Here is a 16,170-nt window from a genome sequence, read left to right on the forward strand (position 1 = left end):
CAAGGCACTGGTGCACATGATCAAAAGGGGTGGAGGGTGCTGTAAGCCCGTGGACCCCCTGTGCCAGTGCCTGAGCAAAGGGGCGGGCGCCTCTGGACTGGAACTGTGAGTTTTTGGCTTAGGGGGCAATGTATTGTTGAATGCCATCTATATTGTCGTATATATCCAATTCGCTTGTTTTTTCAGGTCTTTGTTGGAAGAGAGATGACACAAAGCATTTTGACTATTCCACCATCTTAGCCTTGCCTCATCATCCTTTTTGTATATCAATCTTGTATCCTGCAACCTTGCTGAACTTGTTTATGAGTTCTAAGGGGTTTTTTTTAGTGAATTCCTTAGGATTTTCTATATACGAGATCATGTCACCTGCAAAGAGAGACAGTTTTATTTCTTCCTTTCCAATCTTGATGGCTTTATTTCTTTTTCTTTCCTAATTGCTCGGGCTAGAACCCCCAGTATGATGACGAATAGAAGTGACAAGAGTGAACATCATTTTCTTGCTCTTGCTCTTGCTTTTTGGGGGAAAGCGTTCTGTTTTTCATCATTAAGTATGATGTTAAGTGTAAGGTTGTCATTTTTTGTTTTTTGTCATGAATGTGTGTTGAATTTGGCCAAATGCTTTATCTTAATCTATTGAAATAACTATCTAGTTTTTCCCCTTTATTTTATTAATATGGTATATTACATCGATTGATTTTTCATATGTTAAATCAACCTTGTATTCATAGTATCAGTCTCACTTGGTCATTGTGTATAATTTTTCTTATATGTTGCTGGATCCTGTTTGCTAGTATTTTATTGAGGATTTTTCTATCTATAGTCATAAGGGATATTGGTCTACAGTTTTCTTGTTCTTTGATTTTGGTATAAGTGTAATAACTGGCTTCAAAGAGTGAATTGGGAGTATTCTTTTTTCTTCTATTTTTTGCAATACTTTGTGAAGGAGTCATATTAATTCTTCTGTAAACATTTGGTAGACTTCACCAAGTAAGCCATCTGGGCCTGGGTTCTTCTTTGTGAGATGTTTTTATATTACTAATTCAATCTCTTAACTTGTTATAGGTCTATTCTTATTTTCTATTTATTCTTGAGTCATTTTCAGTGGTTTTTGTCTTTCTAGGAATTTGTCCATTTCATTTCATCTAGGTTATCTAATTTGCTGGCATACAGCTGTTCATAGTGTTTTCTTTTAAACCTTTTATTTCTGTAAAATTAGTAGTGATGCACCCCCCTTTCATTCCTGATTTTAGAAATTTGAGTCTTCTTTTTTTCTTGGTCAGCCTAGCTAAAGATTTGTCAAGTTTGTTGATCTTTCCAAAAAACCAACTTTTGGTTTTATTCATTTTCTCTATTGTTTTTCTATTCCCAATTTTATTTACTTTTACTGTAGTGTTTATTATTTCCTTCCTTCTGCCTGCTTTGGCTTTAATTTGCTTTTCTTTTTCTAGTTTCTTAAGGTAGAAGGTTAGGTTACTGATTTGAGATCTTTATTCTTTTTTAATGTAGGAGTTTACAACTGTAAATGTGCTTCTAAATACTGCTTTCACTACATGCCATACGTTTTGGTATGTTGTGTTTTCATTTTCATTCATCTCAAAGTATTTTCTAATTCTTCTTGTGATTTATTTTTTGACACATTGGATACTTAGAAGCATATTGTTTAATTTTCATATATTTATAAATTTCCCAAATTTGCTTCTATTTTATTAAGTTCGAGTTTAATTTTGCTGTGGTCAGAGAATAGATTTTGTATGATTTTAATCTTTTTAAATTTATTGAGGTTTATTTTATGGCCTATATGGTCTACACTGGAGAATGTTCCATGTGCACTTGAGAAGAATGTGTATCCTGCTGTTGTTGAGTACAGTGTAGATGTCGTTAGGGTCCTGTAAGTGTTGGTTTATAGTCTTGTTCTATATTGTCAATCTTCTGCCTAGTTACTCCATTTATTATTGAAAGTGCAGTATTGGAGACCACAACTATTACTGTTGAATTGTCTATTTATCCCTTTATATCAGTAAGTTTCCACTTCACACTGATGCACAAATGTTTATAATTGTTATCTCTTTCTGATAGACTGACGCTTTTATTGTTATAAAATATCTTTCCTTATCTCTGGTAACAACTTTTGTCTTAAAGTCTGTTTTGTATGATATTATAGCTACTCCAGCTCTCTTTTATTTATTGTTTGTATGGTATATCTTTTTCTGTCCTTTTACTTTCAACCTATTTGTGTTCACTGAATCTAACATGTGTCTTTTGTATACAATATATAGTCAGATCTTGCTTGTCATTCATCTGCCAATCTATGCTTTTTGATTGGAGTTTTAAATTTATTTGTATTTAATATAACTTGAAAAAGTAGGACTTACGTCTGCCATTTTGCTATGTTCTCTACATGCCTTACGTTTTTTTGTTCCTCTGTTCTTTCATTATTGTCTTCTTTTACCTTAAAAAGATATTTTCTAGTGAAATATTTTAATTCCATGATTGTTTCTTCTACTATATTTTTTTAGTTATTTTCTTAGCAGTTGCCTTGAGGATTACAATTAGCATCTTAACTAAAACAATCTAGGATGGATTAATACCAATTTAATTTCAATAGTGTACCAAGCCTTTGTTCCAATATAGCTTCATTCATTTCCCTCTTCTTTGTGCTATTGTTGCTGTGTGTCATAGTGTAGATTCCAACTCATAGCAACCCTATAGGACAGATCAGAACTGTCCCGTAGGATTTCCAAGGAGTGGCTGGTGGATTCAAACCGCCAACCTTTTTTGATTAGCAGCCTGAGCTCTTAACCACTTTGCCACCAGGGTTTCTAGAGTTATTATTGTCACACAAATTACGTTTTTGTACATTATAAATCTATCAGCAGAATTTTATAATTATTGTCTTATGAATTTGTCTTTTACGTCAAATAGTAAAAGTGTTATAAACAATATATTTATACTGTCTTTTATAGTTATCTATGTAGTTTTTTTTTTTTATGTAGTTAGCATTAATGATGCTCTTTATTTCTTCATGTGGATTCACATTACTGCCAAGTATCCTTTCATTTCAGCCTGAAGGATTCCCTTTAGTATTTCTTGTGCAGAAAGTCTCCTAGTGAATAATTATTTTATTTTTTTGTTTGGGAATGTCTTAATTTGTCCTTCACTTTTGAAGGCTAGTTTTGTTGAATACAAATTTCTTGGTTGGCAGTCTTACCCTTTCAGCACTTTGAGTATGTCATTCTACTGCCTTCTGGTCTCTACAGATTCTGATGTGAAATCAACTATTAATCTTATCGAGAAATACTTGTACATATCCCCCCCCCTTCTGCTTTCAAGATTAGGTTAGAGAAGAAACAAGGTATTTTCTAATTCCTCTTGTGATTTCTTTGTCAGATTTTGGCATAAGGGTAACAACTGGCTTCATATTGTGAGCTGGGAATAGTCTTGTCTATATTTTGGAATAGTTTGTGAAGGATTTGTACTAAAGGGCAGTGATTTTATGCTAATGATGGAGGAATAATTTGGAAAAGGAGGGTGACAATGGTTGTATAATGTAAAGAATGTAATCAAAGTCACTGAATTGTACATATAGAAATTGTTGAATTGGTGTATATTTTGCAGTGTACGTTGACAACAAAAACAAAAATAAAAAGACATTATTTTTAAAATTCTGAAAATGACAAGAAAAAATTCTTCACCCTTCACTTTTGACGGTTTGACTACCATGTGTGTCGGTGCAGATCTCTTTGATTTTACTGAGCTGTTCAGATGAATAGGTTAATGTTTTTCATCAGATTTTGGAAGTTTTAAGCCATTATTTCTTCATATAGTCTTTCTATTCTTTTCTCTGCTCTCTCTTTCTGACTCCCATTATGCATATGTTGGTATTCTTGGTGAGGTCCTGCAAATCTCTGAGATCTGAGATTCTGTTCTTTTTTTTTTTTTTTTTTTTTTTCATTCTGTTTCCTTTCTTTTCCTCAGGCTAGATAATCTCAATTGACCTATCTTCAAGTTCACCAATTCTTTCTTCTGCCATCTCAAATCAGTTGCTGGGTTTCTCTAGTGATTTTTTCATTTCAGATTTGTCTTTTTCAACTCCAGCATTTCTATTTTTTTCATTTTTATAATTTCTATCTTTTATTTATAGTCTCTATTTGGTGAGACAAGATTGTCATACTTTAATTCTTTAGACATGGTTTCCTTTAGTTCTTTGAATATATTTATAACAGCCGATTTAAAGTCTTTGTTTAGTAAGTCCAACATTTGCCTTCCTCAGGACGCTGTACACTGCTTTTTTCATGTGTGGGGGCCATGCTTTCCTGTTTCTTTGCATGTCTTTTAATTTTGTTTTTGAAAACTGGACATTTTAAATAATACATTTTGGCGACTCTGGAAATCAAACCCTCCCACACTTCCAGAGCTTGTTGCTGTTTAGTGACATTCCTGGGTTAATTCTGTAAGGCTGTCATCTTTGTCATGTACAGCCACTGATGTCTCTACTTAATTAGCTTAGACTTAGCTAATGATTAGACAGAAGTTTCTTTAAGTGCCTTGAAGTAATAAGTAATAAGTCTCCCATCCTTTGGCAGGGGGCTGTCTGTGTGGGGTTTGGGAGAGAACACTTCAATGCACCAGCAGTTTACAACTCTTTCTTAGACTTTCTGTCCTGCTGTGCAGAGCCTCAAGGTCAGCCATAGGTGAGTGATTAGGACCTTATAAGGACTCTTATGGGCATGAGCACACCCTGCACATGCACATAGCCTTCTAGAGTCACAGGAATACATTGAAGCTTTCCAAACCCCGTATGGACATCTCATTCCTCAATTTTCCTTTTAAGTTCTTTGGCCAGCCTCCTGCCTCATCCTGTATCACTGCCTCAGGCAGTCTGGTGTTAAACAAGTGCATCTGGTTGTGCTTGACAATCATCCTGGGATAGGGCTTTTCTCCCTGAGTGAACTGGGTCAAGTCAAATAAACCGAAGCCCTGTGAATGGGGCTTTTCCAGGGAGCTGCCAGACAGGTCAAATAGTGACAATTCTTTGGAAGACAGGGCAAATTTGCAACTTTTTAAAAGACCACACTTGAATAGCCTTATTCATACCTGCACCTGATTTAAACCATGAGGTCCTGGATTTCTAGCTGACGCAGTAATGGGATAAGCCTTGGGAGTCTTGGGGAAGAGGATGAGTGCATTTTTCATGTGGGATGGATGTGAATTTTGTCTAGAGAATGGACCATGGCATATTGTATTTTGCAAAGATAGTCACAACAATATCTCCCATTCCACATGCTTTTCTTACAATATCACCTTGATGTTCTTTCCATTGAGTGGTGGGGTCTATGTCCCATCTACTTGAACCTCAATGGACCCCTGTGTCTGCCTCAACCAATATAGTAAGTCAGAAGTGATGCTATGTCATTTCTAAGATTAAATAATAGAAGTGCCATGCATGCCTGTCTTGCTTTTCAGGAGCACTCACTCTAGGAACCCGGCCACCATGCTGTAAGAAAGCCCAAACTAGCTTACATGGAGAGGCCACATACAGGTTTTCTGGCCAACAGCCCTCGCCAAAGGTCAGCATCAACCATAAGACATGTGACTTTTGACAGCTCCAGATTATTCTAGACCCCAGCTGCTGACTCATTCCCAACCTTCAAATCTTTCCAGTTGAGTCCCCAAACATTGCAGAGGAGAGAAAAGACATCTGTTTTATGCCTGGTCTAAATTTCTGAACCACAGAAACTGTGAGACAATGAAACAATTGTTGTGGTTTTAAGCCACTAAGCTTTTTGTTTTTGTTGGGTTTGGGTGTGTGTGTGTACATGTGTGTGCTTTAGGTGAAAGTTTACACAGCGAATTAGTTTCTTATTCAAAAATTTATATGTGACTTTGGTTGCAATCCTGCAATGTGTCAGCACTCTCCCCCTTCCCACCCTGGGTTCCCCATTTCCATTTGTCCAGTTTTCCTGTCCCTCCCTGCTTTTTTGTCTTTGCTTTTGAGCAGGTGTTGCCTATTTGCTTTCACATACTTGACTGATCTAAGAAGCACATTCCTCACATGTGTTATTGTTTATTTTATAGGCCTGTCTAATCTTTGGCTGAAGGGTGAATTTTGAGAGTGGCTTCAGTTCTGAGTTAGAAGGGTGTCTGGGGGCCGTAGTCTCAGGGTTCCTCCAGTCTCTGTCAGACAAATAGGTCTGGTTTTTTTCATGAATTTGAATTTCGTTTTACATTTTTCTCCTACACTGTCTGAGACCCTCTGTTGTGATCCTCATCAGAGCTGTCGGTAGTAGTACCTGGGCATCATCTAGTTCTTCTGAACTCAAGCTTGTGGAGGCTGTGGTTCATGTGGTCCATTAGTCCTTCGGACTAATATTTTCCTTTTGTTTTCTTCATTCTCCTTCACTCTGGGATGGGACTAATAGGTGTATCTTAGATGACTGCTCGCGAGCTTTTGAGACCCCAGACGCTACTCACCAAAATAAATGTAGAACATATTCTTTATAAACTATGTTATGTCAGTTGACTTAGATGTGCCCTGAGACCACGGTCCCTAGCCCTCAGCTCCAGCAACTCGGTCCCCCGAGGTGTTTGGTTGCATCTAGGAAGCTTCCATGACTGTGGCCCATGTGTGCTCTATTATGTATATGAATATACATGCTGCACATACATAAATATGTATATAAAAACATCCACTGGTGTAATCCCATACACCCTCCTTCCCCTATTCAGCATACGTATCCTTCTATGTATCTGCTTTTAAGTTATTACTTGTTTTTACTGTTGTTGTAGGGTTTTATACGCTATAGTATTTACTGTGGTTGCCTCTTTTTTTTTTTTCTTGTGCTCCTCTAAGTGTCTTCCTTTGCCTTAGTCATGTTGTGCTGATTAAGTTTCGAGATGACTGGTTATGCAGCAATAGGTAACTGGAACATATGCCTAAACAATATGGGTTTAAAACCCCTATTTCTGGGCATTTGGGTTATCGCCTTTTTTTTTCTTCCTATTGCTGCTATGAACATTCTTGTACATTTCTCCTAGTATATGTGTAAAAGATTGAACACCCCTTCGTATGTTTATTAGCCATATATATTTCCTCTTCTTTGAAATCCCTGTTCGTGTCTTTTACCCATTTTCCTAATGAGTTGTTTATCCTCTTTTTATTGAATTCTAGTTCTGTATCCTTGATATTAATCTTCTGCCAGTTATATGCATCCCAAATATCTTCTCCCATTTTGCAAATTGTCTCCAAGATGTTTGATAAACAGAAATTATTTATTTTACTATAATCAAAGTATGGTAATTTGTGTGTGTGTGTGTGTTGTTCAACAATAAACTATTCTTTTCATGCCAGAGCATCAATGCAGGGGGGTAGTCCTTTCTAAAACTTCCATTTTAATTAAAAAATTGTTAAAACCTATTTTATTGTCCACAAAGGGCCCCGTGCATGAAATTCTATGCGTTACATAGGACCTGGGGTCCCTCCAGAGAGACAAACCCACCCACCCCTAGACCCAGGCCCCTCTCTCTTTCTTTCAGCCTCCTCACCTTCTTCCCTCCAGCAATGTAATAAGAGATGGCACCATTAATCACTCCTAAGAGCTGTCAGGTGGGCAAGGGTTGCGACAGTGAAAAAGAGCCCAAGGGAAGGAGCTGGAGTTCAGAAATACCAAGAGGCAGGAGTAGCCCTCCCCTGTCAGAAGAACATGTGCAAGTTCCAACAGAGAGTAATAAGGGGTGCTGAGGAACTTGAAATGTAGGAAAAACGATGATATAATAATGGGACAGGGTGTGCACTAGAGGCTTGCTCGAGCCAAGGTAGAAAAGACTGTGCTTTCGAAGAAAGAGATACCTTTCTCAGAAAGGCCCTGTTGAGGCAAGGGACAATGAGTGACTCTCCAAGAGAACCAGTAACTGGAGTGAACTGCACATCTGCACAATCTGCACAGGCCCTTAAAGATGAGTGTGAGAATGAAAGGCAGGGGGCAGGCGGGAGAGAAAGAAACAGAGGGTGTTTGAGCCCAAAGGCTATCTATAGACAGTGTTTGGACCTAGAAGCTGTCACTCACTGATCACAGGCTTTCAGGGCCTCCTTTGCTTCACAACCCCAGGATAAAATTTATTTTCCTTCCATGAAAGAAAAATAAAAGGGGCAGGGGGGAGGCTTTCAAAACATAACCAGAAGACGTCTACCCATGTTCTCAAGATGAGCCAGGCTGCAGGGAATTCTCAAAGTCTGTGTTCCCCTCAATCAGGTGATTCACTAAATCTTATTTGAAGAGTTTAGACTTCACCTTCAGTTAATATTTGGTTTTGACACTTTCTGTCATCTCTACTGAAAATAGAAGTAATAATCAGTAACTGCTGTCAGAGACTGGGGTTTTGGTAAACCTCCTCCCCCAAGTCAGCCCCCACTGCCCTCTTTCTTCTCCCCTAGTATCCCAGAAAGACAGCCTCCTTGTGCTGAGCACTGAACTGAGAGCCAAAAGAGCCAGATTCTGTCCCAAGTCTTCCATTAATTAGCCCTGCAGCTCTGGTCAGATTATTTCACCTCTCTGTGCCCTTTTCTTCATCTATCTAACAAAAGAGTTGGCCCCCTCAAAAGTTTTGAGATGAGGTACAAGCTAGGAAATTGAAAGGCCATCAGACAGACAGAAAGGGGTCCAGGTCTGCCCTTTATCCTGTACCTTATGCTTCAGGAAAGTGTAAAATGAGCCTCTGTGCCCTGCAAAGCACCCAGAGGAAGCCTACTTAGCTCAGGGTAAATCTGCCAGCCCTTTGGGCATCTCTAGACCTGTGATCCACGGGAAGTATTTTTCAAGGTTTCCCTTCCCCTCACCTGCCAGTTGCCACTTCAGGAAATGTGGTTCTTCAAGCAAGGAGACACCACTAGACACAGCTCATTATATTTCCTTTCCAGGAAAGGAAGCCCTACACCCAAACTGCTCACAGCACGCCCAGCCCCTCAGGCCCTACTTGAGATATTGCGTGAGTACACAACAAGGCCTACCCTAGAGCATCATGGTGGGCTGACCATCAGACACAGGAGCAGGGTGAGGAGAGCATGAGCCCTGCCATCAAGGGGCTCCCAATCAAATGAAGAAATCATAAGTTGAGCCCTTCAGAATCTACTAACCTAAAAAGGCAAGGCAGTGACCCTGTTGTCAAGGAACCTGTCTTAGGAAGTTCAGAAAGTTCCTGAGCTCAGGAGGCCCCTCTGATGGGGCAGATCAGGATAGTGTTGCCAGATTTAGCAAATAAGAATATAAGATACCCAGTTTAATTTAAATTTCAGATAATCAGTGAGTAATTTTTTAGTACTGTATATTGAATGAGACATAAACCAACATCAAACCTGCTGGTGTTGATTCGACTCATAGCGACCCTATAAGACACAGTAGAACTTGCTAACCTGAAATTCAAACTTAACTGGCTTCCTGCATTTTCTCTGGCGACCACAGAAGAGAACAAAGTCACAGGCTCAAACCTAAGTCCATGGTCCCTGTATGGGGTAATATGTGAGCAGGTAGAAATAAAAAAGTCACAACCCAAGTCATAATGCTGAGAAGACCAAACATAAAAAGTTGCTCAGAGTCAGCAGGGTGCTGCCGGGTCTGATTGGCTGCCCAGAAACACACAGGTCACCTGGAATGCCTCAGACACTGACCCATCCTTGGCATAGGCTGCTGCTGGCTATGTCCCTGTGTGGGAGACAGAATTTGGGACCCTGGGGAAGAACTAGGTCCAGGGGCTTGGCAACCAGCTGCCTCCTCTAGAGCCAGAGACTGGGCCAAAGCACACTGGGGAGAGGAGGGAACACAGGCCAAGATCGGGGAATGCAGATGGGTGCCCAAGGGACAGCATGTGCTTTCAAAATGACAAGTGACAGGGAGTCTTTGTTGTCAGGAAAGACTGCTGCTAAGGGTGCCGGGAACCTGGGAACCTGAGAGCCGGGAAAGCTGAAAAACAGGAAATGGGTGCCATCTGGGGCTGAAGCCGAAGTCTCCAAAGGCCTGAGCTCCCAGGATGCTGGATAACTGAGGGCCAGAGTGAGATTGCCTCTTCCGAGGAGCCTGGCAGTCCTGCATCCGGAAGTCCTCAGGCAGCATCCACTACACTGCTGGGAACGGTTCCAGGCCTTCCGTCAGTCAGTGAGGCCCACAGAGATGTGGCAGAAAAGCAGAGGAGATTCTCCAGGTCAAGAATCACTTTGAATTCTCTAACCACTGTTCTCCACCAGGTCAATTAACTCAGAGCACCTCTTGTAAAAGACCTCCATCAAAGGAAAGTCAAAAGTTCCGTCTTTTAAGACGGGACAAGACCCAGCCTTTCGAAAGGCAGCTTTTCAGAGACTCAAGCCTGAGCCTTGAGAACTGCCAATACTAGCCAGCTAACAGACAGAAGGCTGAGGTCTGGGCAACTGCCTGGCACTCACCTCTTCCCCAGCTCAGGCCTTCTCTTCCTCCCTTCTTCCTGAGCTTTGGGCACCAGGCTCCTAGTCCTGGGTGTCCTACTGCAAGGAAGACTGAAACCTCTGAAATCACAGAACATCTGGAGCCAAAGCTAGCTCTCATCACTGCTGAGGGTGCCACCTAGTTCTGCCTGCTTGAGGAGGACCTGGGGTAGCCTTAACAACAGCAACAACAATAACCACTACTGTTATTTATGGAAACCCTAGTTTCATAGTGGTTAAGAGCTACAGCTACTAACCAAAAGTCAGCAGTTCAAATCTACCAGGTGCTCCTTGGAAACTCTATGGGGCAGTTCTACTTTGTCCTATAGTTTCGCTATAGGGTCACTATGAGTCAGAATCAACTCAATGACTACAAGTTTTTTTGTTTTGGGTTGGGTTTTATTATTACTACTCATGAACCACTAGCGGTATGTCTGGCAATGTTAAGCACCTTACATGTTGCCTCGGTTAGTGCACAAACAACCCTGTGAAGTGAGCACTGTTGACTCCATTTTACAGATGAAGACACTGCAGCTGTGGGCATCTACCTATCTGAACACTTAGCATTCAGGGGCACAGGAGACCAGTGAGACAAAATCTCAGAGTTTGGAATTGATCATTGCAGTTAAATCCCTGACTCAGCCTGGAAGAACAGAATCAGCACAGATGAGTCCTTGCAAAGCTACTCTCTGACAGCAGGGGGCGCCAATGCCTGAGAAAAGCTACTTGCAGCAGAAAATCGGAGAACTGATGCAGAGTAATGTTGCAGAAGGAAGAAGACGATTGATCTCTAGGGACTATGGGACCCAGGAAAGAAACTCAAAATAAAACTGGCCTGTGATTCAGTCAGCTCAAACCAGATTTAGCCAGTGTTCTATCCCAGGGACTTGAGCCTTCTTATTAGCTTCCCTAGAATTCAGTGAATGTCCCATGGGGACAACCAACCTTGCCTTTGGGGCTTCTCTGGTTTCAAATCACCAAAAGCTCCCTGGTTTCTCTTTCCCTCAGTGGAGCCTCTGCTCCCACAGGTCAGGCCCACACCCACACTCAGAACAGGCAAATGGCCCCAGGGATGAAAAGGACGAGGGATGGGCTCATCTGGGAAAGGCTCTTCCTTCTCCAGAACTTTAGTCCATCTAGTACTAGTTGCTTCCACTGGGCTCCAACACCGTTAAGTATGTGATTTTTTAATTTGTTCGGTTTTTTTTTCTCAGTTATTGCGGTAGTAATAGCGGTCTGTTGCAACTTTTCACATCCTGTCCAGGAAACGTCTCTAAGTCTCCATTTCCTCATCTGTAAAACAAAGAAGATAATGTAATCCTTAAATGAGAAGTACGTAAATCAGCCAGCACAGTGCCTGCAACGTGGTCCCCATTGCCTTCTAGTGGATTCCGACTCACAGTGTCCCTAAAGGGCGGGGTAGTACTGCCCCGTAGGGTTTCCAAGGCTGTAAATCTTTACGGGAGCAGACTGCCACACCTTCCTCGTGTAAAGTGGCTGGTGGGTTTGAACCACCAGCTTCTCAGTTAGCAGCTGAGCACTGAGGATTAAATGAGATAACATATGTGAAGCCCTTAGCTCCGGGCCAGCTCTTGGTAGGTACTCAGTATAACTTGTACCAGTTAACCATGTGTATCAGAGTAGAACTGTGTTCTATAGAGTTTTCAATAGCTGGTTTTTTAGAAGTACATCTCCAGGCCTTTCTTCCAAGGTGCCTCAGGGTAGATTCGACCCTCCAACCCTTTGGCTAGTAGCCAAGGGCATTAACTACTTGCATCACCCAGGGGCTCTACTGTAACTAGTAGTACATCTCTATTTCACTTACTAGATAATGTCAGGGTCAGCAGAGTAAGGCATACAGTATTTGGAAAATGCCTCCAAAAGACCGAATATTATAATGACTATCAGAAAGGTATAAAGTAATGTTAAGTATGTCTAACATTTTATGTTACTTTAGCAATTTTTCAAGTGCTTTTGATATTCATTATCTCTTTCCATCCTTACCACCACAAGGTGATGTAGTAGAAAAGATATTATCCCCATAATAAAGATGAGGAAACTAAGGTTCAGTGAGATTAAATGAACTAGCCAATGACCATCTAGCTACTCAGGGGTACAACCGGAAAAAGAATTAATCTTCAGACCCCTCATTCCTGCCTTCAAGGATATAATAATTCTGTTATGAAATGGGCCTCAGTAGGACTACATAATTAAGTGGTATAAGGCGGATGTTAGGCAGGGGGTACCATAGGTCAGAGAATGGCGAGCTGTAGGAAAGTAAAAACTCTGTTCATATGTTTGATTAAACCATTCCAGTGACGGTTACCTAGAGCAGACAATATCCTCAAAGGGAACAGGTGAAGCTCAGAAATCTTGGTGGGAGAGGTAGGCTGGGAACTCAGGTTCGTATCTCAGATGGTCTGACTAGGTCAGATCGCACATTTACTTATTTATTCCACAAAATGTTTTGGGCTATTTCCACATAGCAGGCACTGTGGTAGACATCAGAATACAGTGGTGGATAAAAACACAGCTTCAACACTCATGGGGCTCACAGTCTAGTGAAGGAGACAGACATTGATTGAATAATTGACACATAGATAATTACAAATTGAGATAACTGGTATGATGGGAAAGTACCCGATGTGTTAAAAGAGCTCCTCACCCAATGGACCTGGCAAGGAAGGCGGATTTAAGAGTGCTGCAGGCAGAGGGGAGCACGTGTGAAGACCCCTCGGCGACAGAACACGGAACGCTTGAAGAAGGGAAAGAAGGCGAGCAAAGTTGAAAAGTGATGGAGAAGGTGGAGTGAGATCAGGCCGGAGAGCCCACCAAGGGCCCAACCTGGCTGGACTTTGTGGGCGGTGGCTGGGATTTGAGTTCTATTCTAACAGAAATATGAAGCCAGTAAAGAGCTTTCAACAGGGATGAAGACTAGAAAAGGACTCAGAAAGGGGAGTAAAGGGTGGCTTTTTCAGGTCCTTTATTGTAAGCAACAGTAACAAACTCTGGCTCACTTTAAAAAAAAACTAATTTATTGGATGAAAATTGTAGCATTAAAGGAAGCTAAGCCTTGAGAAGGACAATAACAAAGGTAGTACGAAAGGTCCAGGTGGCAGGGATTAAGAGACTATCACCACTATCAGAGCAAGTTTGCTCCAACCATTCCAGTCGCTGCACTTTTCAAGATTAAAATTCCACAGAGATAGACTCTGATAGGCTCAGTGTGGCCAGAAGAGAGAAAGACACGTGAACTGACAGTCTCTGGGTAAGATATTTTACAAGGGGGAGCTGTGCTCCCCAAAGGATAGCCACAATGCAGTTGGGGTGATGTTTCCAAAAACATGAGAAGGGATTCTGGACAGAGAAAATAACCAAGATATCCACTATAGATTTTAGAAGGAAAGTTATAGAATTGAGACAGAGCCCCCACAGTGCTGTATTAAAAATCATGTTTTCTTGCCTGGTTTCCTCCCCCACAGTGTTGTATTGAAAAATCCTGTTTCCTTTGCTGGCCTTCCCCTTCCTCATCAGCTTTGCATTTGTATCCTGCTTTTGCTTTGAGGTTGTACGTAAACCCCATTGCGCCTGAGTAGTACCATTAAGAACGCTGTTGACGACTGAGAACGTGGTTGACGATTGAGAACGTTGTTGATGTAACTTGTATGAACTCCCTACTTGTAAACCCCTTTAAAAGTAATTTGCCTGCCCGCCCTTCACAAGCAGTCTTGGCAGCAGCAGGTCCAACTGACTTCTTTCCTTGTACAACTAAATAAAGGTGCCTTTCCTGTTCTCTCCCTTTGGTCTCTCATTTATTGGCCAATAGGAGTCATGCTGAGCAAGGGTTTCCGCCTGGTAACAGGATCACAAAGGACAACTTCGATTTGCTTCTGGTTTTGCCTAGGAAGCAATATCTTCCAGGCTGCATCAGACTGAGGGGGTGGGCTGTATGGAAGGGTTAGGAGATGAGAAGTAGAAAAGGGAGCTACCAGGTGGCACCTAAAATAAGGTCACATTACATAACCCTCCACCAGGCCTCATTCTATGATTCATCAGTAGCATTCAGAGAGATAAAGAAACCACTAAACAAGTAAGCCACCAGAGAAGCAGTGCAGTGAGAGGTCAATGTGGGAGGGAAGAACCTGAAAAGGAATTTATTTTTCACCAATAACCTATCTATATTATAATATATACATACATGTTGTTGTTATTAGGTACCCTCGAGTTGGTTACCTAACAACAACAGAACAGAACACTGCCCAGTCCTGTGCCATCCTAACAATCATTGCTATGTTTGAACCCATTATTGCAGCTACTGTGTCAATCCATCACGTTGAGGGTCTTCCTCTTTTTCTCAGACCCTTTACCAAGCATGATGTCCTTCCCTAGCACCTGGTCCCTCCTGATAATATATTCAAAGTACATGAGATGAAGTCCTGCCATCCTCGCTTCTAAGGAGCATTCTGGCTGCACATTTGTTCATTTTTATCACAGTCCTTGGTACATTCAATATTCTTTGCCAACACCATAATTCAAAGGCATCAGTTCTTCTTTGGTCTTCCTTATTCATTGTCCAGCTTTCACATGCATATGAGGCAATTGAAAATATCATGGTTGGGTCAGGCACACCTTAGTCTTCAAGGTGACATCTTCCCTTTTTAACGCTTGCAAGAGGCCTTTTGCAGCAGATTTGCCCAGTGCAACGCGTCTTTTGATTCCTTGACTTCTGCTTTCCTGGGTGTTGATTGTGGATCCAAGTAAAATGAAATTCTTGACAACTTCAATCTTTTCTTTGTTTATCATGATGTTGCTTATTGGTCCAGTTGTAAGGATTTTTGTTTTCTTTATGCCGAAGTGTAATCCATACTGCAGAGAAGGCTGTAGTCTTTGATCTTCATCAGTAAGTGCTTCAAGTTCTCTTCACTTTCAGCAAACAAGGTTGTGTCATCTGCATATCACAGGTTGTTTGTAAGTCTTCCTCCAATTCTGATGCCAAGTTCTTCTTCATATAGTCCAGCTTCTCAGATTATTTGCTCAGCATACGGATTGAATAAGTATGGTGCAAGGATACAACCCTGATGTGCACCTTTTCTGATTTTAAATCACGCAATATCCCCTTGTTCTGTTCAAATGACTGCCTCTTGGTCTATGTACAGGTTCTGCATGAGCACCATTAAGTGTTCTGGAATTCCCATTCTCCGAAAAGCTATCCATAATTTGCTATGATCCTCACAGTCAAATGCCTTTGCATACTCAATAAACTATAGGTAAACATCTTTCTGGTATGCCCTGCTTTCAGTCAATAGTATATAAAACATACATAAATTATATATAACACATAGAAAACTCCACCACTCATCTGTCAGTTTGTCATACTGTGGTGACTTGAGTGTTACTGTGATGCCAGAAGCTAAGGTATCAGTATTTAAAATACCAACAGGGTCACCCATGGTGGACAGATTTCAAAGGAGCTTTCAGACTAAGACAGACTGGAAAAAAGGACCTAGTGACCGACTTCTGAAAAATTTGGCCACTGAAAACCTTATGGATAGCAGTGAAACACCGTCTGATATAGCACTGAAGATGAGCCGCTCAGGATGGGAGGAACTCAAAATACCACTGGGAAAGAGCTGCCTCCTCAAAGTAGAGCCGACCTCAATGACATGATGGAGTAAAGCTTTCGAGACCTTCATTGGTTCACATGGCACAACTCAAAATATATA

The 16,170-nt window shown here is 41.1% G+C and overlaps 1 protein-coding gene across 3 annotated transcripts in view; it reads right to left on the reverse strand.

Moving 5' to 3' along the window:
- Positions 1 to 5,955: 5,955 nt before the first annotated feature.
- Positions 5,956 to 16,170, reverse strand: part of LOC111750508 (WAS/WASL-interacting protein family member 3-like) — a 35,487-nt gene continuing 25,272 nt past the window's right edge. For all 3 annotated transcript variants that reach the window (XR_010321491.1, XR_010321490.1, XR_010321489.1), the window contains one exon: positions 5,956 to 11,740. The gene's annotated coding sequence lies outside the window, so the exon portion shown is untranslated. The remainder of the gene's footprint in view (positions 11,741 to 16,170) is intronic.

Source organism: Loxodonta africana, chromosome 3 (genome assembly GCF_030014295.1).
Source record: "Loxodonta africana isolate mLoxAfr1 chromosome 3, mLoxAfr1.hap2, whole genome shotgun sequence".
Classification (NCBI taxonomy): Eukaryota; Metazoa; Chordata; class Mammalia; order Proboscidea; family Elephantidae; genus Loxodonta; species Loxodonta africana.